The sequence below is a fragment of the Aythya ferina genome (assembly GCF_964211825.1).
Source record: "Aythya ferina genome assembly, chromosome: 2".
Taxonomy (NCBI): Eukaryota; Metazoa; Chordata; class Aves; order Anseriformes; family Anatidae; genus Aythya; species Aythya ferina.
In genome coordinates this window covers 80580848-80600655 of record NC_140297.1, presented here as the reverse complement: position 1 = coordinate 80600655, position 19808 = coordinate 80580848, and the positions used below count along the sequence as shown (strand labels likewise).

At 41.6% G+C, this 19808-nt stretch overlaps 1 long non-coding RNA gene across 2 annotated transcripts in view; it reads left to right on the top strand.

Moving 5' to 3' along the window:
* The first annotated feature begins 6330 nt into the window (after positions 1 to 6330).
* LOC311431514 overlaps positions 6331 to 19808 on the top strand; it is a 53681-nt gene continuing 40203 nt past the window's right edge. For both annotated transcript variants that reach the window (XR_014689501.1, XR_014689502.1), the window contains exon 1: positions 6331 to 6536. This is a non-coding gene — a long non-coding RNA (uncharacterized lncRNA). The remainder of the gene's footprint in view (positions 6537 to 19808) is intronic.

The following is a 19808-nucleotide window of genomic DNA, read 5'->3' as shown; positions in this document are numbered from 1 at the left end:
CTCATTCTTCACTGTCATCTTGACTGCCTTTAACATTTGAATGAAGGAACAAATCACACAGTAGATTTTCTCATATCTTTCTCTTCTGTCCTATTTTTAGTATATATTACTACCTGAAATGGCATTACTCACAGAAACAAGTGTTACAGGTAGTGCTCAGTATCGTATATAAACCTTAACCTGTGTATTTTAGAAGAGTAGAATTGTCCTGTGGTGTAGAGGCCTTGGTCATTGGTCTTCAGTCTTGCAGGACAGCCTGGGTGTAAATGGCTGCCTGATAGGCTTCTTTTTCAAACAGTGTTGTTTGAAGCCCACGGGCATCAGATATATTGAGATTACTGCAGCTAAACTTTACAGTAGCTAAACATCTTGTGCTTTTTTTCCCAGGAGATCTGTTTTCTCCTAGTGGCAGGCTTGGAAGTTGCCTGTTCTCCCCCATGGAGGTTGGGATACTGCGTGGAAGTCAGTCTGGATAAGCTCTGCCAGTCCTGCAGGCTGGTGCAGCTAGCAGAGTAAGAAGCGCTTTCCATGATGTAAATGATCCTTCCCTGACCTGTAGAAAGCTAGCAGTCATAGCTGATTTTTTTTTTTTTTAAGGTTCATTAAAGACAGTTTCACTATTATACACATTCACTGACAGTCTGCAGATTGTAAGTGGATTCTTTTGCACAAGCTTATCTGATTGGGAAGGGGTCAGGAGGAAGAACAGCACTTCTGCTTTTCTTTTTTTTTTAAAGTGTCTTCTTCCAAAACACTCTGTGGATAAAGCCAAAAGCATTTGTGCTCACAGGCTCTGACCAGATTTGGTAGTTACCTCTTGTGGCCACCCAATAGATTGCCAACAGGGGACAGCACAGCTACTTCTGGAGGGATTTAAGCCCGTGCCACCTTGAGGTGTTGAGTGGTGACTTTGGTGTGCAAAGCATCTGTCCCTGGACAAATCCATTTTCCCTAGCAGAAGCTGGTTTGTAGTTCTGAGTGATTATATTTACAGCAACCCCACATTGTTAGGTGTGTGAACACTATGAGTTGCCTTCCAAAAGAAAGGTTGGAAGTGGTACTTAGGGAAAGCAGAGTCTTACAGTTAGAGTGGAGTTTGTACTCTGACTGTGGAGAGTTGCTGTTCCCAGCCTTGATTTGACAAGTAGCTGCATCCCCCAAATTGCTTTACTTACTCCTTGCTCCTATTTGTACTGCAGAAGGGTACTGGCTCACTGAGTGCCAGATTTTTACTGCCTTAGGAGAGAGCAATATTTCCCCCTTACAATCCAATCTTGAAGGCTTCAAGGCAAAGCTTTTCCTTGACAAAGGCAAAATATTTTATTTTGCAAGACTAAGGGACCAGCACCTTAATATATACAATCTTTTAAGCTGGCTCAGGTTTTAATGCTCACGAAGCTGAAGTGCCATATGAATTACAGGCTGACGTCTCCTTTATCAAATGAAATGACTAAGTTGGACTCGTTCATGGAATGTTTCCCAGCACAAAACTCGCTCTGCTTTACATTTCCATCAGGAGCTGATCCACAGCGTTCTGATTTGTACTCACTGCTACTCTTTTTATGATAAGAAATTTGCATGTTGCCATGTGCGGTTCAGTAGAAGCATCCTCTCCTGTGCTACAGTGATAGCTTTAGGATAAATGATGGTATTTTCAAAATAGCTTGAAATATATAGATTCATCTACCATTTTAGCAGTAATGCACAGTGCTTAAAGATATATAAAATCATCTTTAGGTTTGGGGAGGCATGAATACAGGGAGTACTCTGAAAACACGTCTGACAGACAGATTTACTAGCGGCAAGAAAGTAAAGCAGATAAAAACCATCATAAGAAAATCCACTCTTTGATTAAGGAGCTTCATCTTTCAAATCCTTTTGAGAAGATACTTTCTAGACTTCCAGTCCAAAATTCAACTGATGTAAATTAACATCTTTCTGTTGATACACAAGAAGATGTGTGGTTTTATACCTAGTCTATTTCCAGGCTTTCTTCAGGGCATGCATATGTGGTTACATTAACTTTGAAGAGGGATCCGTGCGGCTCCACATCGGAAATGACAACTCCAAGCTTTTGTTTTAAAACATCACTCATCAGAAGCAATTCTGGTGTAATGTGCTACCTCTTTCCAGTTCACCTAGGATCACTGAACTGAGTCCTTCCCAATTACAAAATAAATACACGAGGTTGCAAAACTCCTGAGATGCATCTTTCTTAGATGCACACCCACATCACCTGACATAGACCTGACGTGGAACCAGGATGTCCATTAGATTTCAGATTTAAATAAAACTCTGATTTCCAGAGTTTTATTGATAGCGCACCTAACGTCAGCACTCACTTGAAGAAGTGATTTCCCTTCTTTTTGTGTTTTGACAGGGACTAGAAGTGCAACCATTTTGGCGTTGATGGGGAGAATTTGTCATTGTGATTCTTCTTTAAAGTCACTCTCTGGAACTTCTACTGCTCACTAGGAAAGGCTCCCGAAGTTTGCAAAACAGTCAATAGCATGAGACGTTTACTGTACAAGCGCAGGTGGGGAAGAGCCCAGCTAGTTCTAAGCTGTACTCCAGCTTTCCCATAGCAGCTCATGCATTTTTTTTTTCAGACCAATTATTTCAGGTCTACAATTTTCAACATTTGGACTCTGACCATTTACAATTTTGGGAAATGTTCTCTGCAGCTTGTTTGAATTCTGGGAGCTCATACCCAAACCAAGGAAATAACACTGCTTTCAATGCCTTTTCCCTATCTGCACCTCAGATTTTATTTTATTTTTTTCATTATTATTTTTCTGCAGGTAAAGATATAATTCAAAACTATAGGAGCAATTATTTTTCTTTTCTTCTCATTTATTTTTATTTAATTTTATTTATTTATTTATTTCCCATAGTCAGTGTGTTTTGTGACAATGAGACAGAACCAGGAGGATGCCACGGGCTGAGCAAACTCCTGCTATTCCAAGCACTGGCAGCCACTAGCTCCAATCAGAAAATTTTCAATTTCCATAGTACTCCATTAAGAGATAAGTCCTGAAGTAAATTGGTTCAGCAGATAGCCATTGAAAACTTAAAATTGTCTTAATCCAGCAGTTCCTGTTCAATTACAGTGTGAGTTGCTGGGGAACATTTGTATGCTTGTGAAAATTCCCTCAAGCAACAAAACAAAGCAGAGGGTTCTTCGGAAATGTCACATGGTTATATTTTGCCTTTTTGAATGCCGGACCGCACTGTAATCAGAAGTATTTTTAAAGCAAATAAAAATGTTGCTTCTGCAAACATAGGTGCTTAAATATTAATCGGAGCTCTACCGCAACCCTGCTGAAATGCATAATGATTTTGTGTCTGTTGCTCACTGTAATTCGGATGGTGGTAATTAAATGCTGGTGGCAGCCGTGCTTGTCAGTGACTTGGGAGACTGCAGCAGGTGTTGTTCCCTTTTTTAGGACAACTACGCACTGACAACTGATTTCTTCCCATCTGGAAGTGTGGCAAGACATAAGTAAATGAAAAGAGAGAGATAAAACATGAGCTGTGCTTTGCAGGAGCTGTGTGACCCCTCTCTCCCTCCGCACATGGGAGCTATGAGGAACAGCGATGCATGGGCAGAAGATGTGTCCAAGCCCTCTGCCACATGAAGAGTCTGGTCAGATAACAGCTGACGCCTGAACTCTGGGATTTTCCCTTTAAAGTACTGAGAGAGTCACAGACCATACGGCTATTTGTTAAGTATGGGATCTGGATCAGAAGCGTTTGTTTTCTGTAATTAAATGACATTTGAATGTACCTAATTCTGCAGCCCACCTAGATTGACTGCAAAGTGTGTGAAATGTATCTTAGCCCTAAAACTTTATCTAGAGGTCCTTTTTGAAGACTTGTCAGAGTTAAGAAACAAGCAAAAAATTTTTTTCTCTATTTCTATTTTGTTGTTAGGCCTTGAACACAGAGACAGGAAGCAAGAATGCCATTTAGGCGTATTTCCCTAGCCAAAGGAATACTTACAAACAATAAAAATTCCTCAAATGGCAAACCTTTAACCTTTCACTGGGTGGGTACCAACTTCCTGTGCTTTTTTTTTTTTTTTTCCCTACAGAAAAAAATCTTCATTTTACCATTCCATTGCCTCATTAATATATTTGGTGCATTTTTGACTATGTTAATGTCAAACAAAATACATATATAAGTGAGCTTTGTATAAATTAAAATTAAATTAAGAAAAAACTATGTAAGGATAGATGGCTCTTTCTTTTCAGGTCTTAATGATAAATTTTCTGTGAGAAGCACTGCCTTTTGTTGAGCACGGTTTCCAGTAAACTAAGATACAAAAATAACCCTCTTAGAGGGTCCCAAACACTTGTATGCATTTAACATATGACCATTTACTTTCCTTAGCTGCCTCCACTTTGAAAACCGATTCCATTTATTATTATGAACTTGAAGGTATATTTTAAAAGTAATGATGAAATACTGTCTGTAAGATTGGATGCCCCATCTGTGGAGGTTGTTCTCCTAGAAGAAGGAGATAATTTATTAGGTGTCTTCAGTGTGACTGACATGAAGCACTCATGTTTCGATATCGGCACAGCATTCAGAAACCACAGAAGTGAATGGGGGACACTGGCTATGATGGCACTGACGTGAATTCCTCCTCTTTTCCCCGCTGACCCTTGCTGGAGGCTGGCCAAGCATGTTCTGAGGCCTCCAGGACTTCCTGCCAGCAGAAATGCAGGCATGGAGAAGCTCCTCTGTGCCCAGCTCTTGCTCAGATATGAAGATGCCATTGTTGTGATGCAGATGCACCTCTTGTCTCTGTATTTATACATTTATATAAATACATATACATATGTATTTATCTGTATTATAGCAAGGCAAGGGCAATATCACAGAATAACTGAGGTTGTAAGGGCCTTCTGGAGGTCATCCGAACCTCTGGAGGCCCATCTGGACATCTGGATCTGCTCAAGCAGGACATCTGGAGGTGTTTGACCAGGACCACCAGGCTTCTCAGCCTTAGTGCTGGTAAGTCACTGGAGATGAGCCCTGGGGCTATTTCTCCCCAATGGTTATGGGAGATGAAGATGGAGAACAGTTTGAGGAGCTCATGCTGATGGCTTTCTGGGGCAGGATGGCTCAGTAAGACCACCCGGCTCATGTTCTGTCCCAGAGGAGATGAAAGCTGGCTCTCCAAGGAGCACATGCTGCCTGGGCTGCTCACCACCAGATGGCTCAGTGCAGTGCAGGACTTGCTGCTAACATCCTTTCCGAGCAAGGCAATGTTTGTCTTTTCCCCCTCTCCTTCCAATTTATAAAGTATCAGCAGCAGTTTTTCCCCCCGCAGCCCCAGCCATCCTGTGACCTCTCCTAGCCCTCTCTCCCTACAATCCTCTTTTATTTTTCTAAGGATGAGAAAGGTGTTATCTATAATTTAGTTAGCACACGGATTCTAACTTTATTTATATTTATGAAATAACAAATAATGGTTGAAACAACAAAAAAGTTAATGCAAATGTACGTAGGGTTGTAGATGAAGCTGATCTGCATGCCAATGTATGTGCGTTTTTCTCCCTGCTAATATGGCTCTTAAAACAGCTGAAAAATAAATTGTTGAAATTAGAATTAATGTATCATTACCCTGTAAACAAGACTCTACATAAGTTTAAGGAGAAAGAAATGGTATATAGGCATACTGGAATGATAAAATAAATATATATTTCAGGGGAAAAATCTTTCAGAATTAAATACAACATCGCTGTATATATTATCTTAACATGTTAGTACACTATTATGTTGAGGAATGGAAATAATCTTGGATGTATGCTGAAGTTTAACAATTAACAAATGCCTTAGAAATGATAATTTGCTGATACTAAAATGCCTTGCATATAATAAGTTTGTCTGAATTAGTTTTTAGTTATATGTGCACTGTAAAGTGCATATAAGGTATGTATACGTTATTAGTTGTAGAAAATACTTCCCCAGTCAATCTGTGAGATACTGTTTCAAATAAAAAGCTTTCTATTTTCAATTAAATCTCAACGCTCATTTTTTTTTCCCCATACTACATTTCAGAAGCAAAGAAAAGAGATTTTTCTGGGTAACCTGATTCCTCTTGCCCCTCCCTGCCCCACTCTCCAGATCTGCCTCAAGTGGGAGCTGGCATGGATTACAGCAAGAAGCTGGTGCTCAGGGTGAGTAAATGAGGGTAAGGAAAAAGGTGCAAAGCCTTAAGAAGAGGGGAGCAGATCATATCCATCATGACTTCTTATAAATCACCTGGATTTCTAGCATGGCAGGGATGTTAATTTTTTCTGCTCTGTTCATCTGCTACAGGTATCCAGTCTGCACCACCCACCAGCACAGGCACTGCTTTCTCTGAGCCTGATGGAAAGCATTGCCCTGATTCCCCATCCCTGAGATCTCAGAAAAGGATAGAAAAGCTTTAAGGCTTCCCGACTGAGGGGTCAGGCCATGGGGTAGCAGAAGCAGGCTGCACAGTTGGAGCCATCCTGGTGTTGGAGTATTGCTAGCAGGAGGAGGTAAGGAGGGGCATGGCCTGGTGCTTGCATGGCTTTCTGCAAGAGGAAAGTAGTGTGTAGAGCAGTACCCACCTGTGGTGGGTGATTTCTACTGCAGAGGCTCGCTGCTTTATCTGGGGTGTGAGTAGCAGAGACAGCAGTGGGGAGGAGAAGGGACCTGCTCCATATTTGCTATCAAGGAAAGAAAAAACCTACAAAAAAGCAGCTGAAGACCACAATGAGTAAGAAGGCAGTTTGTGTCCCTGTCTGTGTGCTCTGCTTTTCCAAGAACTGTTTTGCTGCCTTTCAGAAAAGAAGCAGAGTTCATACATTTAAAGAGGAGGAACACAAGAATAAGGCTGATAGATTCATTTCTCAGACCATGTCGTATTTTTGGATGCTGACAGGTTTTAACATGAATTATTGTCATCCAGGTTCACTGGTTGATTGAATTGTTTTGCCTGCCCTAAATGTCCCTCAAATGTACTTGTTCCACAAGGCTTGTCACCTAAGCACCTCTGCAATAACAAAAAATCTCTGTCATATCCTCTTCGTTTGTAGTCAAGACTTGGCACTGCTGTTACTCATCAATTTGGTGGCTTCAGCACAGCTTCAAGGTACGCTCAGGAAGGACTTTGCTCAAGGTGCACCTGAGCCAAGAAATATAACAATGAGAGAAGTTGTTATATAGGTTTGTCTCTCACCTGTAATGGGGATGTGGTTGCAATGCTCTTGCATTATGTTAGTCAATACTTATCTGTGGAAAGAATCAAAACAGAACAGAGAAGCCTCGCTTATCTCCTAATCAGTCTATTTCATTAGTTCTGCCTTTGGCCATTTCCATCTATATGGGGATGACCGTGCATTATCACAGGCTTTCTTAGATTTCTGCTAAGACATCTGTGTTAAATTTTAAAAATAGTATTTCCTTTCAGTGAGAAAGAGATGCTGTGGAGCTGACAGGCTGGCTTTTATAACTCACAAGCCTTGGGGACGGTAGGAGGCAAATAAGACTTGCCATTTCCCACTGGATTAGCTTTTCTTTATGTGTTTGTTTAGAATGTAATATTAAAGTGGTATTTAGCTTGTAATCTCCTATTGAATCAAACGAGATGTGAGTGCTGATTTTGATTAAATCTATGGTGGCAAGAGCCGTTTGCAGGAAGATATTTCTTTGCAAAAGGGCCATGACTAAATAATTAATTAAACAATGATTCATTATTTTTCTTTTGGGCAACAGCACAAGGAGCTCAATAGGATAAACATTCAGGGTATTGCTCATTAATTTAGAAGTCCCTTTTATGAGAACAATAAAGAAATCACTTGTCAGAAGATTAGTTAGTTGTTTGCTAGTCCTTGATTCTGTAGTGACGGATTGTGCTGTCTCCAGTGGTTTATGTTGTGTCTTTAGATTAGCAGTGCTTTTCTTTTAAGTTTGGTCTTGGAGCTCGATCGCATGAGAATTAAACTTCCAATTAAAAAGAAATAGAAGGAAATTTCTGCAATCTAGAGAAGAGCTTGAGAACGTCACTTGAGCTGACTGTGATTAGGATGAGTTTATGTTGCATAAAGGGGGATGAAGGTGCCTAAGGAGTATCTGCGAGGTGGATAAATCCATTGGCCCCTGCTGGTGGGGGCCAGCACTGTAGCTCAGCACCAGTACCTGCACTGTACCATCCCTGCTTAAATCACTGCCTCTGTTGCCTGATACTTCCACCATCCCCACAACCCTACTGTGGCTTGCCTTTGTGCGTTGGATGACCATCCACTCATAAATCATGAGTGGGCTCATGTGTGGGCATGGGTCTTACCGTATTAAATTAGCCCTCTATGTAACCTGGCAGGAAGAAGACATTACAACCTTTGTTCGGGATGGATAGCTAACATGGAATACTTACCATGTTGTAAAACCACAGCAGAAACAAGACACCGGTATTTCTTATCCTCTGGTGGCAAGATGGGCTCAGCATTTTATGCCATACATATGGGTTATGTTTCAAACTTGCCTAGAAGTGAAAACTACAGGAGCTTTATCTTCACCAGAATCTTACTGAAGATAGCAAATAACATCTTCTAAACTTCATGTCCTTTAGCAGTGAAGAGATTACCAGTCTGTGAGTACCACCTGAATACCATGAGTATCTTTTTCCTTCATGGTGACTGTATCCTTACCCAAGCAGTTCTGTGGTAAGTCATCATTCCTATGCCAGTACCACCAGTGCTTATATACTAAGATCATAGCAGTGTGGGAGAGAGAGAAACTCATACCTCTAAGGAGACCAGGAGTGTTAATGTCTGTACAGGAAGCTTTTGAAGACATTATAAGTGATACAATTTAAGGAATATGGGGAGGGGACATAAGCAATGGGATGGAAATCATAGCAGAAGCAGTGACTAGCAGTGTTTGCTTAATGAGTCTAGAACAAGAGTAATGAGGAAGCACTGCCCGTGAACATCTTCCCTCCCATAAGAAGAGGTTTTCAGAACAAACACAGCTAAGGCACACCCATGAACTGGCATGCCATCGTTACTTCAGTGGGGAGTGGAGATTTGCAAGGATCTTGAGTCCCATGAAGAGTGGGAGGTTTTTACCCAAATGCCCTGTTGCTCCCTGCTATTTATATAAACCTGACTTTACACCTGACAAATACCTTGATGTCTGGAGTAAGAAGTTCAGGTTGCTCTCTGCCTTCCCAAGCAGGGCTTTTATTCAAACATGCAAATAAAAACTTAAATTTGCTCCCACAAAGAGGTAGAATTGTGATCATCTGGTTCTTATGCTTTTCATCACATGGCTATAAACAAAATAATGAATGGTGAAAAATATTTAGGCAGAGTTTAAAATAAAAAAGGTTAAAAAGAGAAACCAACAGATATTTTGAACAGGGATATTTATAGTTATATATATAAAATATATATATATCTAGTGCAGATTGCGTGCCATGGAATTCAGTGCAACTATACTCTCTCATATCAGCAGTAAAGATGATGAAGAACAAAAAGAAAAGAAACAAAAACATTTCTGGTGTGTTTGAACCAGGTTTATTTTGGTGATGGCTTCTTGCTCAGCTGTGCACAACAAAACAAAGCCATTGTTATCCTCTCAGTGAGACTTGTGTTTACATGCCGTGACATTACCAGTACTGAATCATGGTGTTCTTCCACCTCTCCCAAAAACAACAGTCTGCCTACAAGTATTTAAGAAAACACAGCTATTATTGTTTTCTCATGTGTATTCATACAGTGAATATGGGAAGACCAAAAACACAGTCAGAGTCCTGTGGACACTTGTTTTCATACAAGTGAAACTTACTGTAATTTGCTTGGAAAGGGTGTGTGTGTGTTGTTCTCACATCATGGAAAATCAGAAGCATCTTAGCAATACCAGTTAAAAATAAAAATCCTCTCTTGTGGTCAGCTGGTGGGTGGAGGGTGCTTTGGGCTTGCTTGTAAAGACATTCAAGGCCGTGATCTGCTATCTGCTGCTCACAGTTAAACAGTTAGTAGCGTGCTGTGCTCCCTGCAGGGCTTTTGCTGAGCTCTGCCTCCACCAGAGCTGTCTCTGGATGCTTTCATCACTGCTTTCGTGTGACCTTATAGCTTCCCTGACTCATCAGAACTTGTTTCATGTCAGGAGACCACTTTCTTTGGCATCTAGCCTGCATCCAAATGACTCCTCTTGAGGCCTTGTCAGAGTACTTTAGGGATATGACATTTTTGCTCATGACCTCCTTTTGGATATGCATGTGTCTCTGTTTAACCAGATAAAGGCTGCTCATACTCTTTACATCTAGATGAGTGCCTCTTTCTTACCAGGTGGGCCTCTGAAGACTTTCCTTTCCACTGGGCAGCTATTTCTGCCCGACACACCTGGCCCCCACAGAAGGAACTAATCTATCGCAGTGCCTACAGCTGCCGCTGGGTGTATAATTTGGGGTATACGATGGCTTCTTGCTATCGAGTAGGAAGCTACCTGGCAGCCTGCCAAGAGTGGTAGGCGATCACTGAGCAGAAATTGCCTTCTGTTTGCAGCAGTCAGTTAGTGGTCATAATGCTAATGTAGAAGGAGGGACTTGACCGAGCCTTTTATGCTGAAATGAAGCCAAGAAAAGAAGAGCTGGGGTCTGCCCTGATTCCTAGTTACTTTCTGGGGAATGCTGTACTTGGCTTCTCCAGAGAGCATCCTTCATAAACCAGAGCAGCCCCCGCGGAGGGGCAAGCCCAAAGACCAAGTCACTGGTTAAAAGAGAGGGATAGCGTATGCCTTGCTTTTGTCCTGCTTAATGCACTACAAACCCGTGCTCACAGCTACAGATCTGTTAAGGATCTCTGACCCAGTGGAGGGTGCTGTTGTCTACATATTGCCCTTTCTCTTCCAGACGAGGAAGAGATGAAGTGCCCATCACCACTGCTGTGCTGTTTAATATATTGCTTAATGTAGACAGTGAGTATAAAGCAGCCCTTCTTTTCATCAGTGTTTGATCCAATAAAAAATGATTCCCAGACTGTCTTCATAAAGCTGTCCAGGACCTCACCCTGAATGTGGTATGACTCCACTTCCTTCCAACACTGAATTGTGCTTGTGTCTACTTCTCCCAGGGTACACAAGCCCCATGGGTCCTGGGTCCCTCCTCTACTACCTCCAAAACTACCAGTGGATTTTAACCATCCTCTAGAAAATTAATTGAGAAGGAATCCTTTTCCTTTCCCTTCCTGGACTTCACTCTTACAAGAGATCTACGTTACTGTGACTAACGAGCCCTAGTCTGGGTCCAGTCTCTGTTGCAGTGGTTACACAGAAGAGCCTGATTTTTGCGTAGTACACCTTTGTCAAAGCCTCCTGTTTCCCATCAGTTTCAAAGCCTGAGGGTGCAGGCTGGAGCACGGGTGTTTGCTGTGCTGGCTGATGCTCTGCACCGATGCTCACCCAGTCTCAGTAGTGCTGAGGTATAATAGGTACCTGCTCACTAACACCTTTGATAAAATTTCCGAAGTATCTCTAACTTTTGGAGGAAGGTAGCTGTACTTTCAAGCCCATGTGAACTGGTGGTACTGAGAGGTACTGCTGAATCAGTACAAAAGCTGTGTAGGCAGGAAATCCTGCCTTAAATTTGCAGTGGATGATAACAATTAAGTCCTCACCTACCCATGACTCTAACTGTATGTGAGCAGAGTTTTGTAACTGATTAATGGGCCACAACAGATTGTTTTGTTTTGGAGGAAACCTGAGCAGACATGTAGTGGTGAGTGAGTGAGAAATAACACTGTGGACTGTGATCCAGTGGCTTGGTGTATAAATCACTGGTCAAGTGTTGTGAGACTTGTCTGTTTGGTTGGAAATCACTTTCGACATCCCAGGTACTCTGGTTGCTCATACTAAGACACCCAGGTGCCAAAGCAGCGTCTGAGTGGAACAGCTGTAGATACAATATCAACTAATACTTGTTACTACATTTGTTAATCCTTGTTAATATGTGATTTAGATCCTAAATAGCCAGAGAAAGTGGCAAGAACTTTCATGTCTAGTTGTGTGAAGCTAGATAATAGAGTTGTTCTGGGTATGAGATGCAGTATGCAACATGTAAGGGTCACAACATGTATAACCCACAGGTTTTACCTGTAAATAGTAATAGTGATTGGAGAAATGTGACAGATCACCATTATGAAAGCTAGACGTCACTTTTCCCATTTGTTCAGCCTTTTATGAGAAGAGACTTATTCTGCCTCAGTTGCCCAGAGAAGCTGTGGGTGCCCCATCCCTGGAGGTGCTCAAGATCAGGCTGGACAGGGCTTTGGGCAACCAGGTCTGGTGGGAGGTGTCCCTGTCTATGGCAGGGGGGTGGAACTGGGTGGTCTTTAAGGTCCCTTCCAACCTAAGCCATTCTGCGATTGTATGATATGATTCTATGATCTGAACAACTTAAGTCTTGCTTTGCTCTGGATAAAACGTTCTTCTTTCACTGACCATTATAAATACCAGCACACCTTTCTGTCCCCGGTTGGAAACAGTGGCAAGCTGGCAAGCTGCTTACCTTGGGAGTATTTAAAAACCAACAACACAAATCTAGTCTTTCAGCTTTCTTCTCTGTGTGAAGATGTCATCAACTTTTTTTCTAAGCTTACTGTTCCCCACAGAGGTCCAGAGAACAGGCTTGTGGTGTTGTACATCTCTCCTGCAGCTGTTGATGTATTGTTGACGCTTAGCTGTACATTGTTCTGCACTCTCTGATAAGTTTTAATTGAATAGCGTGAGAGAGTGATTTAGCAGGGAAAACACAGAGCCTGTCAGCAAGGTGTTTTGCTCAAATGTTTCTGACAAGTAATAGAAATTCCAGCAGCGAGTCTCCAGGCATAAGGGTCAGTCCTGTGAGCCTGTTTCTGGAGCCTGACCTTCTCAGCAGCATTCTCCTACCACTCAGCCACTCCGTTACCTCTTCTGAACAGGACACGAGTGGAAGGGAGAGCTGAGCTGGACTTAACCTCTTGATCACTGGCAAGTGCATGCCTGAACACAAGTCATCAGTGCCATGCCAGGCATGGTTGTTGGTTTACAGCTCTGCCGTAAGCAGAGCTCAAATTCTGTTCCAGTCCCCATGGCTTAAACTACATAGGATCACATGAGACTGCTTTCTGCCCCAGGCCATCAAGTCCTGTTTTTGGGGTGTGAACACATCTTGGGTTCCTTTCCATGGACTAATCAATCTCCATTTACAAGTATTTAGATCTTCCTGCTCTCTTTCCTACGTCTCCCATTAGAAAGCTTGTCTGGAATCAAGTTGCATTGACAGGCCTAATTTGCAGGCTAAGTTTATTCATTGCCTGCCTTTATCTTCTGGCTCTTGAGTTATTGCTCTTTGGCTTTACTAGTTATTTTCCCTATTTTGTGCTCACAATGTCTTGTGTTGACTTAAAAAAAAAAAATAAAAATAAATAAAAGCTCTGGTTCTTGCCAACCTCCCGCTCCCCTCCTCCGCCACTTCTTTTCTTGGCTAAGTAGGGCAATCTTGGTGTACTCTTCTAACACAGGGCTTCCACTTTCTTTGATTTTGGTATCCCATATCTGAGTATCTTTCTCACACGTAACCGATGCTTAACTTCTTAACCTGTGCACACTTCCTTCAAAATTGCCCAGCCTTAGCTCCTGTTCCTGATCAAAACAATCCAGTGGTATTCAGGCTGCTCAAGAGCAGTTTAAAGCTGTACAGAAAGCTGGCTGAGTGCTGCAGGTTAATCCCTGTGAATGCAAAAAGTAATTCTATTTATTTATTTATTTATTTATTTATTGGTAAGGTCAATGAATGTAATTTAGAAATCATAACCCCTAAAGACAGAAGCTTTATTGGTACTGATAGCTAACTGTGAATATAGGTAATATAACTGACCAACACAAATAGCTTAATTTTTTTTTTTTTTTTTTTTTTCAACCAAAAAGCTATTAGAAAGCTGTTTAAGAATTTATTTTATTTTTTAATGTGTCAAGCACAGAAACACTGTTCATGAAGAACTTCCATTATTTATGTAGGTTATCAGGTGCAGTTTTTAGGCTGATGTCTGAAAATGCTGTGGAAATGATGTGGAAATGCTAATTTGAAAACACTAAGCCTTGTATGATAGTCAGTAAAATAACCTGTGGGCTCTCCAAATGTATACTGCCAGTCTGTCCAGTTGTTGATGTTGCCAGCTGAGACCCCTGGCAGTGTCTCTTTGAAACTAGATCAAAAATCTCAAGGGTGGTGACTTTCTCCTTAATTTGTGTGTAAAGCTTCTTGCAATATTTTTGACACCCTTGTAAATAATATAGCAGGACTTGCTCATTTTCTTCCTTTCTTATATGTGAGCAGTCTTTGTCACCACAGTAGACGAAGACAAACTCAGTAATATGTGAAGATTAAGGCTGGATGTTGGGGGTTTGTCTGATGCAGATCTTTTATTCTGCACAAGCTCTATCTGGAAGTTGCAGGTGAAACAGCTATTCTAGACGCTGAAAATACTTACCTGTTTATATTTGTTCTTCTCATTCACTGGAAATTGTTTAAAAGGAGCTGGGAGATGGAATTCACAAGACAAATATGGCTAAAAATAACTATGAAATGAACACAGCTCCTTGAGAAAATACAGAGGACTCTTATTTAGAGTGGGGGAGAAGATACTGAATGGTAATTGTAGTGTTATCTTTGAAGGTCAATTGTTTTCTCATTGCTGGGCCAGCTGTCCAAGCAGTCTTCCTACAATGGCCTCTTGGCTGGGGACATAAATCTCTCTGTGGAGCTCATGCTGTTTTTAATTTTTTTTCTTCATTGACAAGAGCAGGATAGCTTACCAACCTTTATTGTTCTTGTCAGCCCAGGAATACTGACTATAGCATTATAGATATCCTCAAGAAACAGAATTTCAGGCCGCTGTGATGTTTTCTGCTCTAGTGGGTTCCACCCTTGGGGTAGTTATGATGTATGATGCTGATGTATTGGGCATAACAGTTACCTCAGCATGTTGCTAGTTATGCTGTGTGTTGAATTCAAGATCCTCTCTCATCTGCAGCATCAGATCAAATCTTCTGTTCTAATGTCTTTTGCATTTAGGTGTTTATCAACCATGAGCGTGTGGTGGAAGAAACTGCAGGGGCATGAGGGTGCTTCTCTGCCTCTCTGTACTGGTGATTCTCAGCCAGTGTTGTGAGACGAGTTGCTCTATTCTGTTTTTAACTACACAGAAGCTGACTACAGGGGTGGGCCTGGCACCCGAAAGGTTTTCTTTTGTGTCATTTATATGGACTTCTAACCTGTTTTTACTCTTTGTGATGTACTGTAGCAGGATGGAAAAGAATGAACAAAAAGGACTGGGTCTGTCTGGCAGGGTGGGGTGTTGTCACAGTTGCTGTCCCAATTTCAAAAAGTTTATTGCCACCGGGGTGAAATGAAGTCTCTCTCCTGGGAAGGAGCATGCATCCGTGGGTGGTGCTGTGGTGAGGGCAGGGGAGACAACCATCATTTTGTTGGACCGTCAGAAGCAGCTGTGCTGGATTAGAAGATGAGTCCATGTGGGTCATTGTCTTCATTTCTGGTAGTGACCAGCCACAGACTGTCATGAAAAGACTAAGGACTGGGGCAAGCCCAGAGGGATACGTCCTTAAGAAACCTTCCCCACTTTCAGCCATAGGAACTTCCCACGTCAGAGCTTATATTGTTCTCTTTTATGTTTTATAAGTGATTGAGACATTCTAATTTTAAGCACAGCAAGAGCAATCGCAGATTCTGCAACTGAATTATGTAGGAGATTTATACCAGAGCCTTGTGCCTCCTCTGTGCTCTGTTTTTTGCTTCTCCTCTGCAGCAGTTACATGCACTGTCTGTAGGGGTTCCCCTGGTCTCAGGATCTGACTTCTGTCTAGCAGGCAAAATGTACTGAGTGTGCCCAGCATGTGAGCTGTGCTGGCACATTTGCAACACTAACCACATGTCAGATGCTTTCCATAGGGGTTTGGGGGAAGAGGAATTCACTGTGGAGAATGAAAGCCCACAGCAAAGATTAGTGGAAACCTTTTTTTTTATTATTTTTATTTTTTTTTCTTTCCCACAGCTTTGGGCTTCCCTTAGGTGCCTCTTTATGAATTCAGTCACTACATCCCTTGTAGCAGTGGGTGCTGATGGTACCAGTGCAAGGGAGATAAAAATGGAAGAAGTAACCACAGACAGCTTGGCCCTGTGTGAACCACTTATCTTCAGTGGCATGAGGATTTCCCTCCTATGTAAAAGGAGATGCTCTTAAAAGGGTTATATGGTCTGAGTGTGTATTTGACTAGAGCAGTCCAACTGTTGAGGTTCTGCTGCCTTTCCATAACCCCTAGCTGCTAATTTGCAAATATCATCGACACGTGCATTAAAACACACTCTTTGCATGTAGCTGTAAAATCAGAATAGCACCTGCACTGTGGCATTTAATCAGCAGCAGTCACTTAGCACAGCAACTTAATTGTCACTACAGAAGTGAGTCAGGTCATTCCAGGCTGGCGCCTAATATTTGGCTGTGTGCTCCGACTGGGATTTTTATGTTCAAATGTTGCAAAAATGAAATCAAAGGGTGATTCTGGTGAATGCTGTGCTGCATTTCCTTTTTCTTTCCTGTATTCAAGATGCCCCTTCCCACCCAGTGAGTTTTCCCATCAGGATCAGTCACATGATAAATCTACTGAAAGTCTTGCGCTAATCATGCCCTTGTGAATTATCCAGCAACATATTTCCTCTGTCAGTCAGCCTCCAATTTGAAATGATAAAGCCTGCTTGCTTGTGACTACTGCATTATCACTGGTTGCCTTCTTACTGGCTTTAGTAGCAGAATGAATGGATTTAGACTGGTTCATTTGTAAATCCACAACACATATTTCCTCCTTTCACTAATACTTGAAAGTTGGAAGTCCAGATGAAGCACAAGCAAGCTTTTTCAGAGCTGATTTAGAAAAGCCTGCTCTTGGCTACAGCTTTGCAGCAGTGTCCTGCCCTCAGAATCATTAAGGATACAGATGAAGTTCACCCTTGCAGTATGATGTCAGTACTGTAATATTTGCATTAAAGATTCCAAGATTTTTTATTTATTTATTTTTTTTTTTAAGAATAAACTGACCTGAATTGATTGAATTAAATCAGAGAACAAACACACTACCTGTGTTGCATGTGTGGGAAATGTATTTGCTCTTTACAAAGACAAACTAATTGAGCCAACAAGTGGAATGTCAAACCTTTAACTAAAGAGAGGAGTATGATAAAGTAAAGAGAAAAAGGAAAAAAAAAAAAGGTAATAGATTATTTTGATAGAAACTCTAGTATGTGTGTGTTAAGGAGACAATTTAGGTTCTTGAATACCCTGATGCATGGTGCCAGTTTTAAAAAAAATCATACTTCTGTCTGCATGACTGTGCATATTAATGCTACAGATTATCCAGAAGACTGTAATTTTTTTTTGTTACATTCCTTTTGGGTATTTTAAAGCACTTTTGTGTAGAATAATTTCAATCTTTTCCCAGTGTACTGTCAAATGATTCTCTTGCTGTTTATGTGGATTTTTCCCACAGCAATGAAGATGGAAAAATAAGCTTACAGAGTAGTGTAATTATTAAAACAATAAATGTTGCCAGGGGATATGGAATGGGGGCAGTACTATTATTGTCTTCTTAATAGATTGCAGACAGTCTGTTTATTGTCCCTTTATATATCCCTTTCCTTTCCCTCTACTTGACCTTGTGTTTTTCTTGTATGTGAGATTGTTTCGTACTCTCTGAAAGTTCACCTGTTGCTTTCAAAGGAAAAAGTCCTGCAAGTGCAGGTCACAGGCCTGCTTCTGAACACAGTTAACTTGAGGGAGTGCAGGAATACCTTCGTCCTCTGGGAAGTTGCACTGAAATACCATTTACTGTAAAGATTTTTTGAAAACAATGCCCTTGGACACAGGAAAACCTTTTAGATACCTAGTAGTTTATAAGGGGCGAAACATAAAACCTCTTAAGAGTCAGCCAGCAGTGCAGCTGGGGGGGAAAACCCCCAAAGTTTCATTTATCTATTTAGGACTTGACTGTTTAGTGGTAGACACCACAAATTGCTAACAGCTTTTCTTCCTGTTTGAGATCATCTGGAGAGGAGCACCCTGTGGAAGTCTACAGCACCCAATAGCACTGACCTTCACTATTAAAAAAAAGAATTTAAGAAATGAGTAGTGATACCTTCTGCTAGTCCCACATACTCTGTGAAGCTGGAAGTGGAAAGTATAGTAACACTCACTCAAGACTATTTTCCCAGAGAGTTAAGTGAGAATGTTTATTCTGCCTCCCACCACTATCTTAATGGCAGGCCACCACTTTCTCTTAACCAGTTTATTCCCTTCAAACTTCCAACACAGCAGATCAGTTTTTTTTTTTTTTTTTTTTTCCTCTGACACTGTTTCCTTGTGCACTTGCCAAAAATTGAAGTTATACGCCTTCTGTTTCTAAATGGGCAGCTTCTTTTAATCTCCCATTTCTCTTCATTTGATTTGCTTTGTAGACAGCACTTCACTTTGCATCAGCATTTCCAGCAGCCACCTTGTCTATGCAGGGCGTGCATTATTACCCCTTCGACTATGATCACTAACTGTTGTAGTTCATAATATTTTTCACATTCTGTTCCTTGTTTTAGGTTGTGCTTTTTGTTACTCTGAGGGTTGTAGCTCCAAGTGTTGCAGAACTCCTTTGATTTTTTTTAAAGTTTTCACTGGGTGTCAGGGCCTTCAGAGTACCATCAGGCCTTAGACCAGGCTTCTCCTCATGCGGGCTCTACCTGTAGGCCAAGTCCAGGCCCAGCGCTGGGGAGGTGTCCTGGGGATGGGGCAGGGCTGGTGGGACAGGCCCTGGTTGCGAGACCTTGTCCTGACCCACCTAGGAAGACCCTGGCTGCTGGCTCATGGTGCCCTGATTCTGAGCCGTGTGTGGCCTTTGTTTTTCAGTTTAATTTTTAAGTCATATCTTGTTATTTCTATCATGCTCACAGTGTGAAACCATTGTCCGTGTTCCCTAAGCTCCGCTTTGCTTTGGGTTGGGTTCCTGTGTTTTGACAACTCCTCCAGAAGTTTGTTTCCCTGTGTTTGGACCTGAGCCATGAACGCGACCAGAGTCCTGTCGGTATTTCAGTCTCACAAACCTGCCCCTGTTCTTTGCATTAAAATGTGTGCAAACCTTTTGGTTTCCCTGCCTCTTGCCTGAAAGCATCCCTGCCAGGTATTTATCTGGTATGTAGGCCTCCTCCAACTCCTATAATTGCATTTCATAACCTCCTGTACCTGAAATAACTAAAAGCTCTTTAAAATGTCAAATGATCAGAGTCGAAGCCTGTCAGGAATGGAGCTTGTCAGAGACAAAGCTATCTTCTGATTACCTTCCACTTTGCTGGCACCCATTTCTTGCTGATACAGAATGATGCTCTGTTTAAATCCTTGGCAGTAGCCTCTTATCTGTCTTTCCATTTCCCATGAGTTTCATCTCTGGCTGGGGTTTGAATCACTCTATTCTTATAAGGTATTTTCTGGGTTTGCTTTGTCTGCAGGACCACGTGTTATTCAGCAATCTCTTGTGGCCAAGGAGTCTGCTCCATCCAGGGTGGAGCTAATAATCATAGGCTTTTTGGGTGGCCTAATACCAGAGCACCTCAAACAGATGGTTCCTCACTGTCTAATTGCTTTTGCTTAGGAGCCCAGGTAGTTATTAGGATAGTCACTCAGAAGATCAGCTAGTGGCAAGCTGACCTTGAAGTCTGTTATTTAACCAACGTATGA